Below are 24518 nucleotides of genomic sequence, written 5' to 3'. Positions count from 1 at the left end.
ATATATATATATATATATATATATATATATATATATATATACACTGCAGAACACAAATCATTTTCTTTGCACTTCCAAAAACCTTCAGTTTTGCAACCAGAAACAATATCTCAAAAGGTTGTGAACAGATTATGATAAAAATTGTTGGACAGGTTGGGTGTGTGACAGGGTCGAACTGATTCGATTTTGCTGGAGATCCGGATGTGGATCTGATAATTTTTAAAGTGATTTTTCACCAATGAGAGATGAGCCGAAAAAGGATATACAGCACGATATCTCAAACACCTCTGAACGGATTCAGCCGAAACTTGTTGGACAGGTTGGATGTGTGAGAAGGAAGGATTCATTCCATTTCGGTGTACATCTGAAACCGGATCAGGATACGAGAATTCATTAATTTTCTTAACCCTTTGAACCCTGGCGGCCATTTTACCACTCGCAATTCAAATTTCTAAATCCGCAAATGGCCGGTTTACCGGCAACGATTCAGACCTTCGTAGAACCTGGCGGCCGGTTTACCGGCAGCCATTCAAACTTCTGTATCCCCAAACGGCCGGTTTACCGGCAGCGATTCAAACCTCTGTATACCCAAACGGCCGGTTTACCGGCAGCTATTCAAACCTCCGTATTCCCAAACGGCCGGATTTTCTCCAGGGAGCCCAGGGTAGTGGAGCCAATAGTCCAACAAGCTCAGGATTCAAAGGGTGAAGCAATTCTTCACCATTGAGAGACAGGGCCAAAAACGATATACAGCACGATATTTCAAAAAGTTATGTCCAGTTTATGAGAACACGAGGTGGATGAGTTGGTTTGGTGACAAGAACAAGCCGATGAGATTTTGGTTCAGTTCCGGATCCAGATCCGGCCTTTCAGTGGGAAATGAAAGGGAAACTGTTCAGCTTGGCGGAGGTATGTGCTCTGCAGTACCGTTCTCGTTCGTCATGGTATCCTTTACAAATGAACTGTGAATTGTTTTGTTTTTATGACTCCAGTCACGTCTTAGTGCTTTGATGTCTTTGTATTCATTTTCCAAGTTCTTTTGTCATTTTGAGGTCTTGGTACTTTGACCACTCTGGGTTCAAACACATCCAGACGACTGTCATGTGGCTCATCAATACCTCATTTAACATGTCTATCGTTTCATTTTAATTTGTTTGTACCGTTCTATATCGATACACAGGGGCTTGTTTTCATTACTCACACTTGATGGAGTGGACTCAGTATGCAAAAATCCATCAGATATTGCTGAGTCACAGGTGAGTGTTTCATCATCATTATCTATTGTTATGGGAAGTGTAAATCAGGGACTGGGATATTGGTGTTTTTTGGAAACATGTCGATGCATTATTCTGTGAACATTGTTGTACCTTTGTTCATACCGTTGTTCTGACTTTTGTGTTATGCATCCTGAAAGAAGGTGACTGTTGCATCATCTTTACAGAACCTGCACTTATCTGTGTGTCCTGTCATTCTAAAAAATCTGTTCCTTTCATCTTTTGTCTTTGCCTCGTTATTAGTACTCTGTCTCCATCCCAGTTCATCCACACTCTTGTTCACCAATCCCTTGAGCTTTTATCTTCTTCTGTTCTGTGCAGTTCTTTTGAGAAATTCTGCTCTTTTTTTGTTGTAATCATTCGTGTGTGATGGTTGCTCATGTTACCCTTTCACAAAGGAGAAAGAATCAACCATGAGGTTTGAGCCACAGGGAGCCTTCAAACACACTTGGATTGGTCATGGTCAGAGTATCTGCTCTGAGTCTGGGAGGTCAGGGATTTGAACCCCGGTCGAATCACAAGAAAAACTGAAAATGGTACGTGCTGCTTCCTTGCTTCACTTGATCCTCAACACTTGTCCAAAAAAGAGTACAAACAAGCAATCATCACACAGACTTGAATGGTCCATTGTCCTCCTTGTGTGTTGAAGTTCCTTGTGAGGAAACTCATGATATTACGTGTTTTTATAAGTGTTGTATCTTCCACATATTGTTCCCTTGAACTCCTGGGAGTGGGATTGTAAGAAAAACTGACATTGTGTTGGAGTTCCAGAAGGAGTGAGTGCTGTATTGCAGAGAAACTCCTGATTTGTTCGTGTTTGACATAATTCCTCTCCAATGGATTTACGTCTGAACAACCGGAGTGTTGGAAGGAAGGAAACGATTGTTCGCTGGTCCATCATCTTGTGACGGTGCCGCTTCTTCTTCAGGTTTGATTTCATGTGAATACGTTTGTTTTCGTGTGACGGCGTCTGTGAAGGAGCTGAAAAGCCAAAATGATTCTCTCCTCATGTTTACTTTGTTAGTTTTCATCTTCATGAAGGTTTAATGACCTGTTGTTGTTGCCTACGATCATACCACCCTGAATACGCCCGATCTCGTCCGATCTCGGAAGCTAAGCAGGTTCGGGCCCGGTTAGTACCTGGATGGGAGACCGCCTGGGAACACCGGGTGTTGTAGGCTTTTTGCCCTCCAGGGGGAGTCACCCTTTGTTTTCCCTCATCCACGAATGACAATCTATTTATTTTAATCGCAAAAAACACTCTCTTCATTCCTCTTCATGTTTATATAATTGGATAAAAAGACGTGAGTTTGTGATGCTCCTGAACCTGGTTTGATTGTGAAAACACAAAAAGCTTTCCTCCTGTGTTCGGTGATTTTTTTAAAGGAAAGTTTTTCACCCAACGACTTCAAAACAAATTGAAACTAGAACTACATTGTCGATGGGACACCATCGCATATTCCCGCGCGCACTGCTTTGTCCCATTAACGCAAGGTGAAATTTTATCTTGCAAAATGGATTGACTATTCTTTTCTATTTGATGTGTTTTATGACCAAAGACTTACTATGTTTACTAAATCAGAAGTCCTTGCAAGCATGTCAACATTTCATGAAGAATTAATTTAACAATGTCCAGTGAAATGAGGACGAGAGAACAACCTTCAGAGTTTAGGCTTTATTCCATTTGATTGGAGCCGCTTCTACGGGCACACCAGAAAATACAGACGCAGCATGGAGTACAAGCAGTAAGGTACACACGCGCAACTAATCACCGCAAAATAAATCAGTATTATATATCAATCAGTATTCTCACCATTCAATGAGCACCAAGTGAGCCGCCGACATAAAACGACAATGCCCTAGGGACAATCCACGCGGCCGAGCCGAACCTCAGCTTTATCTCTTCTGTGCTCGAGCCGGGCATCATGTGATCACACGTCACGACCTTCCATTCACCACATTCTCCCCATCTTTAAAATGTAACTAGAGGCCCAGCTAACGCACCATGATTACTTCAGCGCTACAGGAGTATACATTTCAAGCAATGCGAACTATCTAAACTACAGAAGCATACATGCCAAGCAGTGAGGATTATTTTGAGTTGTAGGAGCATGGTAATGAGCATCGATATATTATGTAACGAGCATATAGGAGCATGAGCATCGAGGATGCCGATAATCCCCTTTACAGATTGAGTCGGTGAGGGGGTATTATTCGTCGACCTCTCCGGGAGTAGATGGCGGTTTCACTTGAGGGAGGCTTCCGATCCTCTTGGTGAGCCTCGACTCGTGCCGGAGATGACTCCCCGATCGCCCCCGGGTGGAACGCGGTAGCTCCGCCGTCTCCCTTCTCGGGTGGAGTCCCTGGGGGGGGGAACACCTGAGGAGGGGATGTCAGAGGGAGGTGTGCCAGATGGTGGTGTACCTGCGGGAGGAGTTCCTGAGGGAGCCAAATGACGAACCGACACAGTGGTCTCCCTGCCATCCGGGAGCCTGACATGAGCGTATTCTGGATTAGTATCGATGAGCTCGACCCCTTCCACCAGGGGTTCATACTTGCTTTGTCGTACCGGGCGTTTCATGAACACTGTTCCGGGATGGGTTAGCCAGTCGGGCACCGATTGGCCGTCAACATAACGTCGTTGGTGAGTAAACATTCGCTCGTGAGGAGTTGCATTGGTGGACGTGCAGAGCAAAGAGCGTATGGAATTCAGAGCGTCGGGTAGGGTAACCTCCCACCGCTCGGGCCCCAGTCCTCTCGATTTCAGCGCCAGAGTTACGGCTTTCCAAATAACTCCATTATACCGTTCCACCTGACCATTACCCTGTGGGTTGTAACCCGTCGTTCGACTAGTTGCGATGCCGTGCTCTAATAGGAATTGTTTTAGCCCGGCCGACATGAAGCACGGCCCTCTGTCTGAATGTATGTACGAAGGTTTCCCAAACATAGCGAAGAGGTCAGAGAGACATCTCACGACAGTGCCCGAGGTCATATCCGAGCACGGAAACGCGAAAGGGAACCTTGAATACTCATCAACAACAGTGAATATGTATCTGTTGTCTGTCTCGGTCGGCAGGGGCCCTTTGAAGTCAATGTTTAGTCTCTCGAAGGGAGAAGTGGCCTTGATCAGTCTGCCAGAAGCCGCACCATAGAATCTGGGTTTTAGTTCAGCGCAAACAGGGCATGAAGCATTCATTTGTTTAATATCTTCAATAGAATAGGGCAGGTTCTGTCTGCGTACGAAATGTGCCATTCTGGTTACCCCCGGGTGGCAAAGAGACACATGGAGGTCTTGCAAAGCCCGACTGATTGCCGCCGAGCAGTAGACCCGCGAGAAGGTATCTGCAGCAGGGTTTTCCCTCCCGGGCCGGTAAACAATGTCGTAACTATAGCAGGCTAGGTCTATCCGCCATCTCATAATTTTTTCATTCTTAATTTTCCCGTTATTTTTCCCATCAAACATGAATGCCACGGATCGTTGGTCCGTAACGAGCGTGAAATGGTTCCCCAGTAAATAATGTCTCCATTTACGCAGCGCTTCGACGATGGCATACGCTTCCTTCTCTATCGCTGAGTGTCTCTGTTCGCTTCCAGAGAGAGTTCTCGAGAAGAACGCGACAGGTCGCCCAGACTGATTAAGCGTAGCAGCTATCGCGTGATCTGAAGCATCTGTCTCCACCACGAAGGGCACCGAGCTATCGATCGATAATACCACGGAATTACTGATATCGTCTTTGAGTTTGTGGAAAGCTGTTACAACAGCGGCATCTGGTGGAAAGTTTTTGCAATGCACTAGGGGATGTATTTTCTCGGAGTATTGCGAAATCCATCTCGCATAGTAAGCGAACATGCCGATCACCCGGCGCATTGTCTGCAGGTCCTGAGGTGGTGGAAGCTCACGGAGCGGGCGCAATCGCTCAGGATCAGGCTTAATCGTGCCGTCGGCTATCGTGTAGCCGAGTAGGTCAATTGACCTTGCCGAGAATACGCATTTCTCGTAGTTGAGAGTCAGATTACATTTTCTCGCAATGCTCAAGAATCTGTCCAGATTCATGTCATGTTCCCCCTGATCCCTACCGCACACTGTGACATTGTCCACGTAAACAAAAGTGTCTTTGAGGTTTTCATCTGAGATGATGTCGTCCATAACCCGTTGGAAGCAAGCTACCCCATTCGTGACACCGAAAGGTATTCTCCTGAATTGGAAGAGGCGCCTACCTGCCTGGAATGCGGTGTAAGGTTTGTCTTCCTCTCGGATGGGGATTTGGTGATAGGCGCTTCGCAAGTCGATGGTACTGAATACCTTATAATTGGCCACGCGTTCGACCATCTCGTCTATGCGCGGCAGGGGGTAGGCGTCGAGTTGGGTGAAGCGATTGACCGTTTGGGAATAATCGACAACCATTCGTTTCTTATGGTTCTGACTGCTGGTCACCAACACCTGTGCGTGCCATGGCGAATCGCTCGGTTCTATAATTCCTTCTTCCAGTAATCGCTTGGTTTCTGAAGTGATGAAATTCATGTCAGCAGTGGTATATCGCCGCGATTTGATCGCTATCGGTTTGCAGACCGGCGACAGGTTAGCAAACAGCTGGGGGGACGTTACCTCTGCGGTAGTCAAGGCATTTAAAATTAGACGAGGTTTGCTTCCTCCAAAGGGTATTTCGACGCTCGTGTGCTGCTTGAGGACATTATGACCCAGAATTACGTCTGCGCACAAATCACGAAGCACCAGTACCCTTACATCCCGATGCGTGTACCCTTTTACGTCCTATTCAACATTGCAGTACCCTCGTACGCGGGACTGTAGTGATGTGGCGGCCATGCATACCGTATTGTCTGTCGGGTGGATTTTCCATTTCCTGCCCTTCACTAGCGAGCTGTTGACGAAACTTTCAGAGCTGCCGGTATCAATCAGTGCCTCAGCCATATGCCTGTTAATTCGTACGTTGATGATAGCCTGGGATAGATTCCCCGGGGAGGCTGCAGTTAGTTTATTTTCCGAGTAGAGAGCCGCAGAAGTGGGTTTATTTCTCCTTAGAGTAGATTTACATACCCTGGCATAATGCCCTTTCTTGTCACAATTCATGCATGTGGCATCTCTGGCGGAGAATTTATGACGGGGGTGTCTTTTGTACCCACAAAAGAAGCATTTACCAACCGGAGCAGTTGCTGAGGAGTTTGACGTGGCCTGTGTATCCGGCTCCTCGGGTGTTTCTCCATCCCCTGTGTCTGGCTGTGTCTGTGTCTGTGGGGTTCCTTGAGTTTCCACCGTAGCCGCGTTCATTAGCAGCATCGGTGTCCCAATGGACTCAGATTGCTGCTGAGCCGTATCCATCGCTCGAGCCTGATCGACTACCTTTTCAAGAGTGGGTTGCGCTTTCTCTAGTAAGCGTTGCCATATGTGGGCTGATCTAAGTCCTTGGATGAATGCCTCCCGGGTCGCTTCCTTTCGGTGTTCCTCGGCGCTTACGGCCCGGAAGCTGCAGTCTTTTCCCAGCTGATTCAGAGCTTGCAGGAACTGATCGATTGTCTCCCCGGCTGCTTGCCTGCGTGTGTTGAGAAGATGTCGTATGTATACCTCGTTCTTGCGCTTCACGTAGAGCGCCTGCAGCACGTCGATCGCTGCTTCGTAAGTGTCGCACTCCGAGAAGAGCCTGTATACGCCGGGCGAGACATGATTCACGAGGGCGGCCAATTTCTCAGCTCCTTCTTCGATGATGGTCAGATAGTGTGAGAAGGAACAGAACCAATGCGACCATTTCATTTCTGCGTCAGTCGCGTTTGGGTCTGCGTCGAACCTCTCTGGTTTGTAGATCTTGTCCATCGTTGGTTGAGAGAGCCGAGAAAACCAAATGGAATAAATTGAAATGAGGACGAGAGAAGAACCTTCAGAGTTTAGGCTTTATTCCATTTGATTGAAGCCGCTTCTACGGGCACACCAGAAAATACAGACGCAGCATGGAGTACATAAGCAGTAAGGTACACACGCGCAACTAATCACCGCAAAATAAATCAGTATTATATATCAATCAGTATTCTCACCATTCAATGAGCACCAAGTGAGCCGCCGACATAAAACGACAATGCCCTAGGGACAATCCACGCGGCCGAGCCGAACCTCAGCTTTATCTCTTCTGTGCTCGAGCCGGGCAACATGTGATCACACGTCACGACCTTCAATTCACCACATCCAGCAATATAGAACTGTGCATCAATTTAATCAGAGGAATGAACTGTGTATAATATTAATTATAATTATTCATTATCAATTAGATAAATACAGTGAAACCTGTGACTGTTTGTCACTCATGGGAGCCACATAAGTAAGTACTTTATAAAAGAATTTACCATGTACAATGGTAAATACACTTAAAAATAAAAATCAGCCCCATGACCCCACCCCCTCTGGCCCAGCCTCTAGGGGTCGCATCAAAAATCCGACAGTGTTGTGCACTTCCCCAAACATATAACTACTATGTCCCAAAGTTTTAAGTTCCTCTTTTAAACAGTGTCGGAGGAGTTACAGGGACAGACAGACAGAAATACGGACCGACAGACGGCGGAGACAATCACAATATTCCCGCTTTTCTTCGAAAGCGTGGGCATAATAATATTGGTATGGATTTCAGAATCCGATCCGACAAATGCATCCAAACATCCAGGTCCTCAGATAGTTATTTCCTGAAATGCACGTCCAGGAGAGACCCATCCCCATGTTTGGTGGGATTCTAAATGTGATGCGTTGAGAAGGGTAAAGAATAGATTCCCTCTCTTACGGAAAGCTCCTTTTTCTCTTTACGACAGATACATTCACACACGTGAGATAGCGTTAGCCCAATGGAGACTCGACGCCCGCCTTTTTCGATGGACGTTGACACCCATTTCTTTCACCGATGCCGACACCCGCCTTTTTCCGTCGATGTTTGACACCCTGTTCAGCAGCTCTGTGGACGCTAACTGGCTCTTTTTCATATCGTGCTGAACATTGAGGTGATAATTGTTGTTGACGTTTTATACGCTCTTCACGTTTTCGCTCGGTAATTCTGACAGATGGATGCCTTTTACCGTTCGTCCAACACCACACACATGGCATCGTAAGCCAGGAACAATTGCGGGACGTGCTGGTTGTCACGGCAGCGATTCGCAAATGGGGCGGGGTGGATTTGGCTGGCGTCTGCGCCCGCCCAGATGGGCCGCCAATAAAACAAAGACGAGAGGTCCATTCTTGGCGGGTCAGTTGACAACGAGTCAGTTTGTGAGTCATATCAGTCAGACGACTTTTCCAGTCAGTGAGTTGGTGTCAGTTCGACTGCTTTACCAGTCAGTCCGTGTCGGTCAAACGGCTTTTCCAGTCAGTCGGTGCCAGTGAGTTGGTCACAGCCTCAGCGTCTCACAGCTACTAACAGCTGTTGGTCGATTGTAGCTACTGGTGGCTCCTGGCGGTGGGTGACGCTCAGACAGTTTATGCTCCTTCTGCTCGAGATCTGCTCTTGGCGTACCTGATTCTTGGGGGTGATGTCGATTGGTGTTCGAGCCTGTTTGCGAGTCGGTGCACGGCAAGGCCGGGCGCTGGCCACGGACAAGGCACGCTCACACATTTCAGAACGTTTAATTTGACGTATGACTTCTATTTGGTGAACGAGACGATTTCTTCCCTGCCCACACCCCCCACCCCCCGCCCCCCCCCCCCCACCCACGAAGGATCTGCTGGGTCCCATTGTCTGTGTTTAATCGTTAAGTAAGGCATGGAGAAAAGCATTTTCTCTTTGTCTCAATTTCTGTCAGTGCCTGATTAATAATTTATTTGCTTGTGATCATTTTGATTGATTTGGCCTGATTGATTATTTGCAGTATTTGCTTGTGAATAATTTCATTGCTTCAAATTAACTTATTTTTACCTGACGAAAATAAAAAGTTCTTTTTATTTATTTATTTTCGTTTAAATAAATTGCTGTGTTGACGTTCCAACCTGTCCGTGCTTGTCGTTTCCTTCCATTGTTCCAGCATTGTCCGAACCCAGATAGACTGGGAGGTAATTACCACACAAATTGACCAATAATAGTCGGCACGCACCAGCGGTTAAACGCTCGGCCGCCCTAATTAAGATATAAGCAAGAAAAGATTGGTGCTTTGCCGAGGGCATGCTCCCCGTTCAGGTAACCACATGACCTCCAGTTAAACTGCATAATTAGACGGTGGACACTGGAACTCGTGGTTTACTGATTGGCGTTTGTGGTTCGAAAGCAACCCATCGTACCACAAAGTTAATCGTGAGTGGTGGCCCCAGGTCCGGCTCTTCCGAGGACAATCGCGGATTAAACCCCTGAGTAACAAACTGGTGTTTCGGTACCCTTGGCAGTACCAAACTGGTGTCCAGGAGCTTGTGTCTCGGTCCCCTTGGCCGTACCAAACTGCTGTCCAGGAGTGGGATATTTTTTGAACCTCTTGATTCAGAAATTGGTGTCATGTGGTCGATCTGTGGTGTCCTTCACGCACCTCAAAATTCAGAGCTGTTGGATGAAATTTTATTGAAATTTATTGGTGCGGACAATGGCGGTCTAACACGGGCAGGCCCCGGTGGGCCATGTCGATGATGTAAATATGGAAAAGGAATTGATCCAGGACCCGCATGAAGTCAGAATGGAGGGTGAAGAGGAAGCAATGGGAGAGATGGAAATAATTTCCACCATCGGCCTCAGGAAAATGCAGCACCAACAGCACAGAATGCTGGGTTATCGCAGCCAGTACAGCCGGAGAATGACTCGATGATGTTCCTGAGGCAATTCATGGATCAAAACAACAACAGAATGGACGCGATGAGCAGAAAAATGGACGAAAACAGCAGTAAAATGGACGTGATGGGCGATTAAATAAAAAGGGAGATGAGTGAAACGATGGGCAGTGAAATGGCGCCGGAGCGAGACGATGTAAGGGAGTGTAGGATCGGTGTCTGGGAAGAGATGAGGGAGAGCGAGGCCAGACTGATGGGAGAGATTGGGAACACAACGAACTCGGGAGAAGGACCGACGATAGGACAGAATGAATTGAAGAGACTGCTGGTTTCCCGGCAGCTCTTCAAACCTCCGTGTACCCAAACTGCCGGATTTTCTCCAGGGAGCTCAGGGTAGGGGAGCCCATAGTCCAACAAGCTCAGGGTTCAAAGGGTGAAGTGATTCTTCACCATTGAGAGACAGGGCCAAAAACGATATACAGCACGATATTTCAAAAAGTAATGTCCAGTTGATGAGAACACGAGGTGGATGAGTTGGTTTGGTGACAAGAACAAGCCGATTAGATTTTGGTTCAGTTCCGGATCCAGATCCGGCCTTTCAGTGGGAAATGAAAGGGAAACTGTTCAGCTTGGCGGAGGTACGTGCTCTGCAGTGCCGTTCTTGTTCGTCATGGTATCTTTTACAAGTGAACTGTGAATTCTTTTGTTTTCATGACTTCAGTCACATCTCAGTGCTGTGATGTCTTTGTATTCATTTTCCAAGTTCTCTTGTCATGTTGAGGTCTTGGTACTTTGACCACTCTGGGTTCAAACACATCTAGACGACCGTCATGTGGCTCATGAACACCTCCTTTTAACATGACCATCGTTTCATGTTGATTTGTTTGTACCGTTCTGTATCTATACACAGGGGCTTGTTTTCATTACTCACCCTTGATGGAGTGGATTCGGTGTGCAAAAATCCATGTCTGCTCTGAGTCTGGGAGGTCAGGGCTTTTAACCCCGGTCGAGTCACAAGAAAAACTGAAAATGGTACGTGCTGCTTCCTTGCTTCACTTGATCCTCAAGACTTGACCAAGAAAGGGTACAAACAAGTAATCATCACACAGACTTCAATGGTCCATTGTCCTCCTTGTGTGTTGAAGTTCCTTGTGAGGAAACTCATGATATTACGTGTTTTTATAAGTGTTGTATCTTCCACCTGTTGTTCCGATGAACTCCTGAGAGTGGGATTGTAAGAAAAACTGACATTGTGTTGGAGTTCCAGAAAGAGTGAGTGCTGTATTGCAGAGAAACTCCTGATTTGTTCGTGTTTGACATAATTCCTTTCCAATGGATTTACGTCTGAACAACCGGAGTGTTGGAAGGAAGGAAACGATGGTTCGCTGGTCAATCATCTTGTGATGGTGCCGCTACTTCTTCTTCAGGTTTGATTTCATGTGAATACGTTTGTTTTATTATGACGGCGTCTGTGAAGGAGCTGAAAATCCAAAATAATTTATCTCCTCGTGTTTACTTTGTTCGGTTTCATCTTCATGAAGGTTTAATGACGCGTTGTTGTTGCCTACGACCATACCATGCTGAATACGCCCGATCTCGGAAGCCAAGCAGGTTCGGGCCCCGTTAGTTCCTGGATGGGAGACCGCCTGGGAACACCGGGTGTTGTAGGCTTTTTGTCCTCCAGGGGGAGTCACCCTTTGTTTTCTCTCATCCAGAAATGACAATTAATATATTAATTTCAATCGCAACAAAACACTCTCTTCATTCCCCTTCATGTTTATACAATAGGGAAAAGACGTGAGTTTGTGATGCTCCTGAACCTGGTTTGATTGTGAAAACACAATAAGCTTTCCTCCTGTGTTCGGTGATTTTTTTTTTTTTTCAAGGAAAGTTTATCACCCAACGACTTCAAAACACATTGAAATAATATTGGTCCGGATTTCAGAATCCGATCCGACGAATGCATACAAACATCCAGGTCCTCAGATAGCACTGAACAACAAATTTCAAAAATTTTTTTTTACTGGAGATGTGTAAAGTGATTAAGACTAATTTGGGTACGCTGATTTCAAAAATCATAACCGTTTTGCTGTATCACGTCAGGATTTTCAGGAACAGAAATATTCCCATTGCCTAGAAGTCAGGATTTCAATGAAATTTACATATGTCTTTAACATGTCTATTTCATACAATTGTTGTTAACTTGTGTTATATTTCTTTCTTTCAGATAAAGATGAGTAGGCGTTCCTGTACCAATCATCCTGACAACTTCTGTTATGTCTGTGGTCAGTATACCAAAAAAGATCAACAGCGAAGTATATCTACAGCAGTGAAAATGAAGGCTGCCTACTTTCACTACTTCGGGTGTAAGGTGGAGGACCAAGAACAGAGCTGGGCACCACACATCTGCTGCACAAGCTGTCACACAACCTTGACTCAGTGGTTGGTGGGCAAGCGCGCGAGCATGCCATTTGCGGTGCCCATGATATGGCGTGAGCCGCAGAATCATCATGATGATTGTTATTTCTGCTGCACAAGCATCGCCGGCTTCAACAAGAAGAATAAAGGTCACATCAAGTACGCTGACTGCGTCTCTGCTCGTAAACCTGTGCCTCATGATGACGAGAACCCCGTTCCAACACCTCCAGCTGATCAGAACATAGCTGTAAGCAGTGGTGAAGAGGATGGTGATGATGAACCTTTTGAACCCGACACTCAAGAATCACACCTTCTGAACCAGGGAGACTTAAATGATCTTGTAAGAGATCTCTCGCTGTCAAAGGTGAAGGCAGAGCTGCTTGGATCAAGACTGCAGCAGTGGAATCTACTTGAACCTAACACCAAGATATCCTTGTTCAGAGCACGTCACAGAGACATGGCTGAGTTCTTTGAGATGGAAGGCACGATGACATTCTGCAGTGACATCAACGGTCTGTTGAAAGAACTTGGGTGTGATCACGATCCTGCAGACTGGCGCCTCTTCATCGACTCGGGGAAGAACAGCTTGAAGGCTGTTTTGCTCCACAATGGCAACGAGAAACCATCAGTCCCACTGGCTCACGCGTTCGGCATGACAGAGACCTATGAGACTATGCGGCAGCTGCTTGATTCCATCAAGTACAATGACTTCAACTGGCACATCTGCGGAGACTTGAAAGTGGTGGCGCTGTTGTTAGGGCTGCAGTCAGGCTACACGAAATACATGTGCTTCCTTTGTCTCTGGGATAGCACAGACGACAAGAATCACTGGACGAAGAAAGATTGGGAAGAGCGAAAAGAGCATGTACCTGGTCGACACAACGTGAAGCATGTCGCCCTTGTCGACCCAGCCAAGGTTTTCCTTCCACCACTCCACATAAAGCTCGGCTTGATGAAAAGTTTTGTACGGGCAATGGATCTGAATGGGCGTGGGTTTTTATACCTCAAGGAAAGGTTTGGCAACACCTTGTCGGAGGCCAAGATCAAGGCTGGTGTCTTTGTTGGACCGCAAATCCGACAGATTATGAAGGACGAAACTTTTCCGACAACTCTAAACCCCAAATAGCTGGCAGCGTGGAGGAGCTTCAAAGCTGTGACGGACACTTCTTGGGGAACGAGCGCGCGGACAACTATGAAGAAATAGTGCAGCAGCTGCTGGAGTCCTTCAGGAAACTTGGCTCCAGGATGTCCCTGAAAATCCATTTCCTACACCAGCACCTGAACTTCTTCCCTGACAACTTGGGAGCAGTCTCGGACGAGCACGGCGAGCGATTCCACCAAGAGATTTCACTCATGGAGACGCGTTACCAAGGGTGGCACAACCCGAACATGATGGGCGATTTCTGCTGGTTCCTGCATCGTGAAACTGACACAGAGCAGCACAAACGCAAAGCCAAATGCCTAAAGCATTTTTAATTACATCTAGTGGAGTTTTTCTGTAATTTCTATAATTTTGAAGCATTCATGATGAAATAAATGAATAAATGAATTTTTGTAAATTTCATTGAAATCCTGACTTCTAGGCAATGGGAATATTTCTGTTACTGAAAATCCTGACGTGATACAGCAAAACGGTTATGATTTTTGAAATCAGCGTACCCAAATTAGTCTAAATCACTTTACACATCTCCAGTAAAAAAAATTTGTTGTTCAGTGTAGTTATTTCCCTAAATGCACGTCCAGGATCGACCCATCCCCATGTTTGGTGGGATTCTAAATGTGATGCGTTGAGAAGGGTAAAGAATAGATTCCCTCTCTTACGGAAAGCTCCTTTTCCTCTTTACGACAGATACATTCACACACGTGAGATAGCGTTAGCCCAACGGAGACTCGACGCCACCTTTTCCGATGGACGTTGACACCCGTTTCTTTCACCGATGCCGACACCTGCCTTTTGCCATCGATGTTTCACACCCTGTTCAGCAGCTCTCTGGACGCTAACTGGCTCTTTTTCATATCGGGCTGAACATCGAGGTGATAATTGTTGTTGACTTTTTATGAGTGCTTCACGTTTTCGCTCGGTAATTCTGACAGATGGCTGCCTTTTGCCGTTCGTCCAGCACCACAAACATGGCATCGTAAGCCAGGAATAATCGCGGGACGTGCTGGTTGTCACGGCAGCGATTCGCAAATGGGGCGGGGTGGATTTGGCTGGAGTCTGCGCCTGCCCAGACGGGCCGCCTACAAAACGAAGACGAGAGGTCCATTCTTGGCAGGTCAGTCGACAACGAGTCAGTTTGTGAGTCATATCATTCAGATGGCTTTACCAGTCAGTTGGAGTCCAGTCAGTCAGACGACTGCACCAGTCAGTGAGTCGGTGTCAGTCAAACGGCTTTTCCAGTCAGTCGGTGCCAGTGAGTTGGTGACAGCCTCAGCGTCTCACAGCTACTAACAGCTGTCGGTCGGTTGTGGCTCCTGGTGGCTCCTGATGGTGGGTGACGCTCAGACAGTTAATGCTCCTGCTCGAGACCTGCTCTTGGCGTACCTGATTCTTGGGGGTGACGTCGATTGGTGTTCGAGCCTGTTTGCGAGTGGGTGCACGGCAAGGCTGGGCGCTGGCCATGGACAAGGCACGCTCACACATTTCAGAACGTTTAATTTGATGTATTACTTCTATCTATTTGGTGGACGAGGTTATTTCTTCCCCCCCCCCCGCCCGCCCCCGAAGGATCTGCTGGGTTCCCTTGTCTGTGTGTAATTCTTAAGTAAGGCATGGAGATAAGCATCTTCTCTTTGTCTCTTTTTCTATCAGTGCCTGATTAATTATTTATTTGCTTGCGATCATCTATCTATAATTCCAACAGTGTGTGTGTGTGTGTGTGTGTGTGTGACCGCTGTTTCTCGACAACCACTGGTCCGATTGAATTGAAACTTGCCAGCTATATTGATGGGGACCTGAGTATGTACCTTTTCAAGGTTTGATATTGTTATGATTGTGGAAATTCGCACAGCACCATATAGGTCCTTTGATCAGTTTTGTCGATAAGTCTGTGTTCAGAAAGATTTCCTCACCGATGTTTAACTGGCAATTATTCGTGTGCCGGGCTGTGGTCTTTGAGTGAGCCGTTTTTCTTTTGCTATCGTTATTTCGGACCAACCGCTCACAACAACCACTTTCTCCACAATGCCAACCACAACCACCTTCTCCACAATCGCCAACATCCCCACAGACAACGACCAACCACCTTCTCCACAACCGCCTTCACACAACCACCTTCGCCACAATGCCAACCACAACCACCTTCTCCACAATCGCCAACATCCCCACAGACAACGAACAACCACCTTCAGAACAACCACCTTAACCACAACCACCCAACCACACCACCCTCACGACCACCACAAGGCACCAGCCACGCCACCATTACGACAACCACCATAACCGCCTTCACCACAACCACATTTCCATCTCGGCACACAGTTGCGAGAAGCCTGGCATTCATCGGGGGAGAACGGACGATGGCCCCACCTCCCCCCCCCGCCCTCAACGACGGACCCTACGAGAGGATTGGAAAGTGACACCAGCTGTGAAAAAGGGAAAGAATGAGAAAGTCCCCGATTCGGCGAGGAAAACGCCCTTCTTCTGGAAGTTTTCCGCGCGTGCTGGAAGAGGGGGGCGGAAGGGAGGGGCGAGGCGCCGTGGAGATAAAAGGGCGCGCTGAACGCAAGGGAAGGTGTGTGTGGAGGAGAGGAAAGAGTGTCGTGTCGGAGTTGTGGGCAGTTGTGTGGAGCCGCGATGTGAGCTGAATCAGCCTGGAGTCCAGAGTCTCTGCAGTCGGTGAGGAGCTGGAGATGGAGGAGCGCAGCGGAGCCAAGGCGCGCGGCCTGCCGGACCGTGCCTAACCGTGGGTCGCTGGAGAGGGGACTTCGAGGGTCGCCCTTGCGAGTCACCACGAGCGACAAGGTCGCCAGCCCGGTCTCTCGGAGCCTTTGCGGTCTACACTGCTCTGTGTTTATAAAGACCCCAAGGGGTCCAGTCTACCCCTCGTCTGTCCTGGGGTTTTCCTTGTTTTTCTTTGCATGAACGTTGTGGCGCCATGTCTTTAAGTAGAACTGTTAAGTGTGTCCATAATAGATAGACGGTAGTAGCTCTTTTGCATTGCTCGTGGTTTGTCCCTTACATGTTGCATAATTGCATGCGTGCACTCCTTGATTGTATAAATAACTGCATGAATGCCATTGCTGCATTGATTGACGTGCATGCCTGCATATGTGTCTTGCAAATAAATGTGCTTGTTTAAATGTTCACCCGTTCGTTGCGTGCTTTCCCTTGATTGAACTGCCATATTGCACTCGAAATATAGTTGGTTGTTAGATAACTGATAATAGAATCGGGTCCAACGGGGCCTCGCGAAAACACCCCGCTCGGTTATCCCAAAACGTAGCGAGCTGCTTAAGCAGCTCGTTTCCAAGCGGGCCTCATTGAGGTACAATCTCTCGGTAATCTACCCGCGCGATTAATTTCGTAGATCGACTATTCGCGGACCCTGTAGCGCGGGTAAAATACGGACAAGGTTGTGATGTGCTTAAACCACACCCGTGGCTGGTTTTCGGCGTTGATCCGGAAAGCCGCGACTGGATTGCATGTTTGGTGGGCGAAGCGGCCGCTATTGGTTAAACGCAGTCGTTCGCACGCCGGCGGGCGAGAACCACAACAATATTAATCGGACAAGTGCTTCCCAAGTTATGACCATTTATTTACCAAACCAATGACAGAACACATTGCTGCGTAGGCGTGGCCGATGGGGAAAGGGCGCCATTTAGTTACCAATGACACGACACGTTGCTGCGTCGGCATGGCCGTTGGGGAAGAGATCCTCAGCCGCGTTCCCCATTCTGGGTGACAACGTACGGTCTTCCGGATAGTGATGACTTACTGTATTCGAATAATTTCTTGATTTCTTATGCGCATTTATAGATAAACACAAGGCCCCAATACAGTCGTCGTTTTCGAGAGCGAAGGAACGGTGTGTGTGGTTGTTTGAAAGATTTGTTTTTTTTTGGGGGGGGGGGGTGGGGTTGCACGTACGGCTTCGCACGTATGGCCACGCACGTACGGGCACGCACATACGGGCACGCGAGAGCGAAGGAATGGCCTGTGTGGTTGTTGTTTCTGGAACGCGGTTTGAAAGTTTTTTTCAATTTTTTTTTGGTTTGTACGTACGGCCACGCACGTCTGGGCATGCACGTACGGCCACGCACGTACGGCCACGAACGTACGGGCATGCATGTACGGGCATGCGAGAGCGAAGGAACGGCCCGTGTGGTTATTGTTTCTGGCACGCGGTTTGAAAGTTTTTTTTTGTTTGTTTTTTTTGGGGTTTGCACGTATGGCTACGCAGGTACGGGCATGCAAGACCGAAGGAATGGCCTGTGTGGTTGTTGTTTCTGGCACGTGGTTTGAAAGTTTTTTTTCTGCACGTCCGGCCACGCATGTACAGGCACACACTCGTCTATCTTTCATTCCAGCAATGTGTGTGTGTGTGTGTGTGTGTGTGTGTGTGTGTGTGTGTGTGTGTGTGTGTGTGTGTGTGTGTGTGTGTGTGTGTGTGTGTGACCGCTGTTTCTCGACAACCACTGGTCCGATCTCATTGAAACTTTCCAGGTATATTGCTGGGGCCCTGTGGATGTGCCTTTTCAAGGTTCGATATTAATCGGACAAGTGCTTCCCAAGTTATGGACATTTATTTACCAACCAATTACAAGACACGTTGCTGCGTCGGCGTGGCCGATGGGGAAGAGAACCTCAGCCGTTTTCCCCATTACGGGTTACAATGTACAGACTTCCGGATAGTGATGACTTTGTGTATTCTTGAACCTCTTGAACACTGTGAATACCCAATCTACCTCGGGGTAACCTGAGATAGATGTCTCTCTTTTAAGACTCACATTGAGAAGACCAATTGCAAAGTGAGTGCGAGGAACAACATCATCAGTGAGCTCACTGGCTTAACTTGGGGTGCTAGCCCACATACATTGAAGTCAACTGCACTAGCTCTCTGCTACTCAACGGCTGAATATGCCTGCCCTGTATGGGAACGAGCAACACATGCAAAGAAGCTCGATCCTATTCTCAATGTTAGCTGCCGCCTTATTACAGGCTGCCTTAGACCAACACTTACGGACCATCTGTATATCCTGGCAGGCATAGCCCCACCAGAGATACGACAAAGTGCAGCAAGTAAGAAAGAGCGTCAACAACAGGTTACTGATGAAAGACATCCTCTCTTTGGCGATATGCCAGCCCAAAGCCGTCTGAAGTCTCGAAAGTGCTTCCTAAGGTATGTCACCCCCCTTGAAACATCAAGCACAAGCAGGGAAAGAGTTATTCAATGGGAAGAAAGACTGAGCAACCTTCCATTAACAACAACAATGGAGCTAAATGTGAGTGAGGCACTCCCCCATGGAGCAGATTCAAGCTATGCAATGTGGAAATGCCTGAACAGACTAAGATCTGGCGTTGGACGAACAAAAGTCACTCTCTCCAAATGGGGATACTTAAATGACAGGGACACTGTGTGTGACTGCGGCACTGAACCACATACCATGCAGCATCTCCTGACGTACCCCCTGCTGGAACAGCCCTGCACAGCATCGGATTTGGCAGAGTTTAATTATAAGGGTCAGCAATGTGCTCAGCTTTGGCTGAACCACATCTTTCCATGTGAACTGCAACTGCTATTTTTGTGGACACGATAAGTAAGTAACTATTCAAATAATTTCTCGATTTCTAATGCGCATTTATAGATAAACACAATGTCACAATCCAGTCGTCGTTTACGAGAGCGAAGGAACGGCCTGTGTAGTTGTTTGAAAGTTTTTTTTTATTTTTTGCACGTACATGTTTTTATTTTTTTTCTCTCTCTCTTCTCTTCTCTTTGTGTTTTTCCTTTGATGACATTGCGAAAAGGCAAAATACGTTGGCGCTAATTGAATAATTGGCCATTAAAACTAAATTGCGAATAATCTTAACTGCGATATGTGAACTTCCGGACAGTGAGGACTTAACTTCCGGACTTTCGGATAGTGACGACTGACTGTATTTATTTCTCGATTTTTTTTTTCTCTCGATTTTTTTTCCCGATTTATCGACTTACTGTATTCTTTCTTTCTCAATTTCTGTATTTTCTCTATTTCTTTCTCGATTTTCTTCAACACAATGCCCCAATCCAGTCGTTTACGACAGCGAAGGAACGGCCTGTGTAGTTGTTTGAAAGTTTTTTTTTATTTTTATCTTTTGCACGTACGGCCACGCACGTATGGGCACGCGAGAGTGAAGGAACGGCCTGTGTGGTTGTTGTTTCTGGCATGCGGTTTGAAATTTTTTTTTTGCATGTACGGCCACGCACGTACGGGCATGCACTAGTTTTGATTGATTTGGCCTCATTGATTATTTACAGTATTTGCTTGTGAATAATTTGATTGCTTCAAATTAACTTATTTTTACCTGATGAAAAGAAAAAGTTCTTTTTATTTATTTATTTTCTTCTAAATATATTGCTGTGTTGATGTTCCAACCTGTCCGTGCTTGTCCTTTCCTTCCGTTGATCCAGCATTGTCCGAACCTCGATGGACTGGGAGGTAATTACCACACAAATTGACCAATAATAGTCGGCACGCACCGGCGGTTAAACGCTCGGCCACCCGAATTAAGATCTGAGCAAGAAAAGATTGGTGCTTTGCCGAGGGCGTACTCCCCGTTCAGGTATCCACGTGACCTCCAGTTAAACGGCATAATTAGATGGTGGACACTGGAACTCATGGTTTACTGATTGGCGTTCGTGGTTCCAAAGAAACCCACCGTACCACAAAGTTAATTGTGAGCGGTGGCCCCAGGTCCGGCTCTTCCGAGGACAAACGGGGATTTAACCCCGAGTAACCAACTGGTTCCAGGAGTGGGATATTTTTCGAACCTCTTGATCAATAAATTGGTCTCAGGTGGTTGATCTGTGGTGGACTTCACTCACCTCAAAATTCAGAGCTGTTGGACTAAATTTTAGTTAAATTTATTGGTGCGGACAATGGCAGACTAACACGGGCAGGCTCCGGTTGGCCATGTCGACGATGTAAATATGGATAAGGAATTGATCCAGGACCCGCATGAAGTCGCAATGGAGGGTGAAGAGGAAGCAATGGGAGAGATGGAAAATAATTTCCACCCTCGGCCTCAGGAAAATGCAGCGCCGATAGCACAGAATGCCGGGTTATCGCAGCCAGTACAGCCGGAGAATGACTCGACGATGTTCCTGAGGCAATTCATGGATCAAAACAACAGCAGAATGGATGCGATGAGCAGAAGAATGGACGTGATGGGCGATTAAATAAAAAGGGAGATGAGTGAAGCGATAGGCAGAGAATTGGCGCCGGAGCGAGAGGATGTAACGGAGTGTAGGATCGGTGTCTGGGAAGAGATGAGGGAAAGCGAGGCCGGATTTTATCCAGCGAGCCCAGGGTAGGGGAGCCGATCGTCCAACAAGCTCAGGGTTCAAATGGTGAAGTGATTCTTCACCATTGAGAGACAGGGCCAAAAACGATCGACAGCACGATATTTCAAAAAGTTATGTCCAGTTTATGAGAACACGAGGTGGATGAGTTGGTTATGTGACAAGAACAAGCCGATTAGATTTTGGTTCAGTTCCACATCCAGATCCGGCCTTTCAGTGGGAAATAAAAGGGAAACTGTTTAGCTTGGCGGAGGTACGTGCTCTGCAGTTCCGTTCTCGTTCGTCATGGTATTTTTTTCAAGTGAACTGTGAATTGTTTTGTTTGTATGACTCCAGTCACGTCTTCGTGCTGTGATGTCTTTGTATTCATTTTCCAAGTTCTCTTGTCATTTTGAGGTCTTGGTACTTTGACCACTCTGGGTTCAAACACATTTAGACGATTGTCATGTGACTCATGAACACCTCATTTTAGCATGACCATCGTTTCATTTTGATTTGTTTGTACCTTTCTATACCTATACACAGGGGCTTGTTTTAATTATTCACACTTGATGGAGTGGATTCGGTGTGCAAAAATCCATAAGATATTGCTGAGTCACAGGTGAGTGTTTCGTCATCATTTTATATTGTTATAGTAGAAAGTAGAAAAATCGTGCCAATTATGGTACAAGCATCAAATTTGGCATTTCTGTTCTGCAGGGCTTTCTGATCAAATCTGCCCGATTCGCCATTTGAAAATCCAAATTTTGAAAAATTTGAAGAAAAAAAAACTTCAAAAAAATTTGAAGTCACAGCTGGCTGAAATTCTTGAAGCGCAAGTGAACATCCCAGATAGAGAACCCAGGGGAGATGCAGTCATCATTGATGGCTCAGCACTTATCAATGCCCATCCTCCACGCACTTCAAAGACATTTGATGACTATGCTGAAGAAGACATCATCCCAAAGGTGGAATCCTATGGTGCCAGGTACGAGAGGGTGGACGTAGTGTTTGATGTGTGCAAGAAGTCAAGTCTGAAGTCCGAGGCAAGGTCGAAAAGGCGGCAAGGAATCAGAAGAAGAGTGACAGGAACCAGTAAGACCCCAAGTAACTGGGGAATCTTTCTTCGAGATGACAGCAACAAGACTGAGCTGTTTCACTTCCTTGCGGAAAAGATGTGTGAAGCACAGACGACAAGCACAGTCATTGTCACAAAAGGAGAAGATGCCATTAGCAACACAAGGAAGTCACTGGATGCTGTGTCTCCATGTTGTCATGAAGAAGCTGACACTCGAATATTTGTGCACGCCAGGGATGCAACGACGGACGGTAGCAAGTCCATTATCATGAAGGCTAATGACACGGACGTACTCGTCATAGCAATATCTGTACTGCCATCCTTACAGGAACTAGGTCTTGAGAACATGTGGATTGCCTTTGGCCAAGGAGCCAAGGCGCGATGGATTCCAGTCCATGAGGTAGTTTCTGCAATAGGGCCTGAGAAAGCGAGAGGGATCCCATACTTCCATGCGTTCACTGGATGTGACGTCATGTCTCCCTTCCGCGGTAAAGGGAAGAAAACTGCATGGCAGACTTGGAACGTCTTTGATGATGATGTTCGTGATCTCGACTTTTTTGAAGTTTTCTTTTTTTTTGCAAATTTTTCGAAATTTGGATTTTCAAATGGCCAATCAGGCAGATTTGATTCGAATCCCCTGGAGAACAAATGTGCCAAATTTGATGCTTGTATCATCATTTGCACGATTCCTGCCCCACTATTATGGGATGTGCAAATCAGGGACTGGGATGTTGGTGTTTTTTTGGAAACATGTCGATGTATTATTCTGTGAACATTGTTGTACCTTTGTTCATACTGTTGTTCTGACTTTAGTGTTATGTATCCTGAAAGAAGGTTTCTGTTGTATCATCTTTGCAGAACCTGCACTTGTCTGTGTGTCCTCTCATTCTAAAAAATCTGTTCCTTTATTTCTTTGTCTTTGCGTCATTATTAGTACTCAGCCTCCATCCCAGTTCATCCGCACTCTTGTTCACCAATCCCTTGAGCTTTCATCAACTTCTGTTCTGTGCAGTTCTTTTGAGAAATTCTGCTCTTTTTTGTTGTAATCATTCGTGTGTGATGGTTGTTCATGTTCCCCTTTCACAAAGGAGAAAGAATCAACCATGAAGTTTGAGCCACGGGGAGCCTTCAACCACACTTGGATTGGTCATGGTCAGAGTATCTGCTCTGAGTCTGGGAGGTCAGGGATTTGAACCCCGGTCGAGTCACAAGAAAAACTGAAAATGGTACGTGCTGCTTCCTTGCTTCACTTGATCCTCAACACATGACCAAGGAAGAGTACAAACAAGCAATCATCACACAGACTTGAATGGTCCATTGTCCTCCTTGTGTGTTGAAGTTCCTTGTGACGAAACTCATGATATTACGTGTTTTTATAAGTGTTGTATCTTCCACATGTTGTTCCAATGAACTCGGAAGAGTGGGATTGTAAGAAAAACTGACATTGTGTTGGAGTTCCAGAAGGAGTGAATGCTGTATTTCAGAGAAACTCCTGATTTGTTCGTGTTTGACATCATTCCTCTCCAATGGATTTACGTCTGAACAACTGGAGTGTTGGAAGGAAGGAAACGTTTGTTCGCTGATCAATCATCTTGTGTTGGTGCCACTTCTTCCTCAGGTTTGATTTCATGTGAATGTTTTTTTTTAGTGTGATGGCGTCTGTGAAGGAGCTGAAAAGCCAAAATGATGTTCCCCCTTGTGTTGACTTTGTTACTGTTCATCTTCATGAAGCTTTAATGAGGAGTTCTTGTCGTCTACTACCATACCACCCTGAATACGCCCGATCTTGTCTGATCTAGGAAGCTAAGCAGGTTTGGGCCTGGTTAGTACCTGGATGGGAGACCGCAGGTAAACACCATGTGTTGTTGGCTTTTTGCCCCACAGGGGGAGTCACCCTTTGTTTTCCCTCATCCACGAATGACAATATTGGATTCGCTATATATGCTGGATATTCCTTTTTGTCGGGTTTTCCGTCTGTCTGCCTGTCTCAGTGTGTGTGTGTGTGTGTGTGTGTGTGTGTGTGTGTGTCTGCAACGCGAGGCTCCACAGCACAAACCAGTGAACCGATTTCGATGAAACTTTGCCAACATGTGCAGTATTTGTTGGGAATGTGCGCGTTTGAATTTCGTTGCCTCGCAACCACCCGTTGCTGTGCAGCAGCCGAAAAACCGCGTACCGTATTTTCAATACTTGTCCTTCAGTTTTGAATGTAGAGAAGCGAGACTTCGGAATTAAACATTTCGAGATATTTGGAAAATTTTACTCGAGCCGATTTTTGATTGAGGTTTTCTTTTTCAAATGGTAGTCCTTCAAAAATCGGGTGTCTATTCACCGTCATTTTTTATGAGGGGCTTAGGAAAGGGGGCGGAGCTTATGGAAAGTGGACGTGGTTGATGAAAAGTGGGAGTGGCGTAGGAAAGTGGGAGTGGTGTCGGAAAGTGGGCGTGGCTTCTGAAAAATATTGTGTGGCTCAGGAGGTGTGGTCAAACAAGAGCATTGAGAGAAGTTTATCGGGTTTTCCGTGTGTGTGT

General features: G+C 46.5%; 1 long non-coding RNA gene, 1 other non-coding gene and 2 pseudogenes across 3 annotated transcripts in view; all 4 read left to right on the top strand.

Annotated features, from left to right (window-relative positions):
- Positions 1–1644: 1644 nt before the first annotated feature.
- LOC147035582 (uncharacterized) overlaps positions 1645–24518 on the top strand; it is a 31051-nt gene continuing 8177 nt past the window's right edge. Inside the window, exons 1-4 of one of the 2 annotated variants that reach the window (XR_015062841.1) lie at positions 1645–2202; positions 21456–21531; positions 23076–23213; positions 23472–23605. This is a non-coding gene — a long non-coding RNA (uncharacterized LOC147035582). Of the gene's footprint in view, positions 2203–21455; positions 21532–23075; positions 23606–24518 lie in introns of both variants that reach the window. The other variant, XR_015062839.1, reaches the window with a different exon arrangement.
- On the top strand, positions 2337–2455 carry LOC147035585 (5S ribosomal RNA). Its single transcript, XR_015050061.1, has one exon. It is a non-coding gene; the product is annotated as a 5S ribosomal RNA (ribosomal RNA).
- On the top strand, positions 11571–11679 carry LOC147035584 (5S ribosomal RNA; annotated as a pseudogene).
- LOC147035583 (5S ribosomal RNA) lies at positions 23740–23858 on the top strand (annotated as a pseudogene).

The sequence above is a fragment of the Eptatretus burgeri genome, chromosome 1 (genome assembly GCF_056783735.1).
Source record: "Eptatretus burgeri isolate ZD-2024b chromosome 1, Ebu_testis_v1, whole genome shotgun sequence".
Taxonomy (NCBI): domain Eukaryota; kingdom Metazoa; phylum Chordata; class Myxini; order Myxiniformes; family Myxinidae; genus Eptatretus; species Eptatretus burgeri.
The sequence above is the reverse complement of the archived record's forward strand: the minus strand, read 5'-3'. Positions and strand labels throughout refer to the sequence as shown.